Below are 3,030 nucleotides of genomic sequence, written 5' to 3'. Positions count from 1 at the left end.
CACCGTGGGGCCCCCCCCCCCCGGGCCGGATCCCCCCGCACCCACCCGAGAACTCCGCAGGCTGCCCTGAGAGCCAGGTCCCGCTGGTACGGACCTGGTCTAATCCACGCCGGCGGGACTGGCCAAAAAACTGGCAGCTGCCCGGACCAGCGGGGAGCGGAGAATCGCCGGGGGGGCCACTGCCAACGGCCCCCGACCGGCGCGGCGCGATCCCCGCACCCGCCAAAAAACCGGCGCCGGGGAATTAAGCAGCCGGCGTCGGAGCGGCGGGGCGGGATTCACGCTGCCCCCTGCCGATTCTCTGACCCGGCGGGGGCAGTCAGAGAATCCCGCCTGAGGTGTAGGGCATCTTGAAAAATATTAAGGTGGTGTGGTATTATAGGTATTACGGTACCTGATAGGCTAAAGCACCATTGATGGAAACTATATGCTTTCTATTGGTTAGAATGTATGATAGCTCCGCCCTGATAGGCGGAGTATAAGAACCCGTGCCGCCCCAGCAGCCTTCATTCTGTACCTGAGCTGCTGGGGAAACATTTAGCTTATTAAAGCCTTCAGTTGGACTACAACCTCGCTTTAGTGGTCATTGATCGTGTATCAATTAAATAAGTTAGTTTTTTTAAGAAGAAAGGATGGAGCTCCGAATCAAGCCGGAGTGTCTGCAACTTCGCCCCCACGCGGCGAACTCAGCGGCAATCTTTAAGCACTGGCTGGAGTGCTTAAAGATGTGCTTTAAAGGGTATCTCGAGACGGCCGAAAACGTACCCACGGGAGAGCAGAAACTGCACGTCCTGCACTCAAGGGTGAGCCCGGAGATTTACACCCTCATCGAGGAAGCTGAAGACTTCGATGCAGCAATAGAGCTGCTAAAAGGACACTATATTCGCCCGGTAAACCAGGTCTACGCCCGGCACCAGCTTGCAGCAAGGCGACAAACCCCTGGGGTATCGAAGGAGGAATTCTACCGTGCACTCCTGGTGTTGGGCAGAAGCTGCGGCTGCCCACAAATTTCGGCGAGCGAACACACGGAACTCTTAGTCCGGGATGCTTTCGTGGCAGGTATGCCATCGTCACAAATCTGCCAGCACCTGTTAGAAAAGGACACCCTGGGTCTCAGGGAGGCACGGGCCCGTGCAGGCTCCCTGGACGTGGCCTCCAAGAATGCCCACGCTTACGTTCCCAACCGCGCGGCAGCCCCCAGGGCAGCGTGGAACCCCTCCGCGGTCGACCCCGAGACTTCCCCCATTCCCCCACAGGCCTGTGCGGCAAGGAGGCCTGGCAACCCCGAGAGGCCCCGCTGCTACTTTTGTGGGCAGGCCAAGCACCCCCGCCAGCGTTGCTCGGCCTGCACATCCACCTGCAAGGGATGCGGCAAAAAGGGCCATTTCGTAGGGGTACGCCAGGCCTGGGTGGTTACCGCGGTTTCCGGCAGCGAATGCGGACCACAACCACTAACTTCTCCATGGGCCCCGTGCGGCCAGCGGTCGCCGCTATCTTCATATTCCAGGGCCACGTGCGACTCCGGGCGTCGCAATCTTGTTCTGCAGACGCCACGTTGGAGGGATGGACGCCGCCACTTTGTGCACCCCCAGCCATGTGCGACCAATGGGAGACGCCATCTTAGATGAACCCTAAGGACCCCAACTCGGCTGACCACGCACTGCCCGAAGAGAACTCTCTCAACTGCTGCGATTAGCCTCGGTGACTCTGGATCAGTCTCGGCCTCGAACACTCTCAACTGCAAGACAACCGTGTTCATCAACAGGCACGAGACGTCCTGCCTAATTGACTCTGGGAGCACGGAGAGCTTCATACACCCTGACACGGTAAGGCGCTGTTTCTCTCCTCATCCACCCCGTTAATCAAAAAATCTCCCGGGCTTCCGGTTCACACTCAGTGGAGAGAAAGGGGTTTTGTGTAACAAACCTCACAGTCCAGGGAAGGGAGTTCAAAAGTTTCCATCTCTACGTCCTTCCCCACCTCTGCGTGGCTACACTCCTAGGTTTAGACTTCCAGTGTAACCTTCAAAGTCTGATCTTCCTATTCGGTGGCTCTATACCCCACCTCGCTGTCTGCGGCCTCGCGACCCTTAAGGTCGACCCGCCTTCCCTGTTTGCGAACCTCACCCCGGATTGCAAACCCATCGCCACCAGGAGCAGACGCTACAGTGCCCAGGACCGGATCTTTATTAGGTCAGAGATCCAAAGGCTACTGAAGGAAGGGGTCATTGAAGCCAGTAACAGCCCCTGGAGAGCTCAAGTAGTGGTGGTAAAGACTGGGGAGAAGCATAGGATGGTCATCGACTACAGTCAGACCATCAACAGGTTTACGCAGCTGGACGCGTACCCTCTCCCCCTCATATCCGACCTGGTAAACAGGATTGCACATTATAAGGTCTTCTCCACGGTGGATCTCAAGTCCGCCTATCACCAGCTCTCCATCCGCACTAGTGACCGCAAATTCACTGCCTTCGAGGCAGATGGGCAGCTCTATCACTTCTTAAGGGTTCCCTTCGGTGTCACCAACGGGGTCTCGGTCTTCCAGCGCGAGATGGACCGAATGGTTGACCGGTACGGTTTACCGGCAACATTCCCGTATCTCGATAATGTCACCATCTGCGGACCACGACACAACCTCCGACAATTTCTCCAGACCGCTAAAGTCCTTAACCTTACATACAACAAGGATAAATGCGTGTTTAGCACCGACCGTCTAGCTATCCTCGGCTACGTAGTGCGAAATGGAGTTATAGGCCCCGACCCTGAACGCATGCACCCCCTTATGGAGTTCCCCCTTCCTCACTGCTCCAAGGCCCTGAATTGTTGCCTTGGGTTTTTTAGCTACTACGCCCAGTGGGTCCCCAACTACGCGGACAAGGCTTGTCCCCTGATTCAATCCACAGCTGTTCCCCTGTCGATAGAGGGCCGCCAGGCCTTAAGACCATCAAAGCAGACATTGCAAAAGTCACGATGCACACCATCGACGAGTCCCTCCCCTTCTAGGGCGAGAGCAATACGTCCGACGTAGCTC

The sequence above is a fragment of the Scyliorhinus torazame genome, chromosome 16 (assembly GCF_047496885.1).
Source record: "Scyliorhinus torazame isolate Kashiwa2021f chromosome 16, sScyTor2.1, whole genome shotgun sequence".
Lineage (NCBI taxonomy): Eukaryota > Metazoa > Chordata > Chondrichthyes > Carcharhiniformes > Scyliorhinidae > Scyliorhinus > Scyliorhinus torazame.
The sequence above is the reverse complement of the archived record's forward strand: the minus strand, read 5'-3'. Positions refer to the sequence as shown.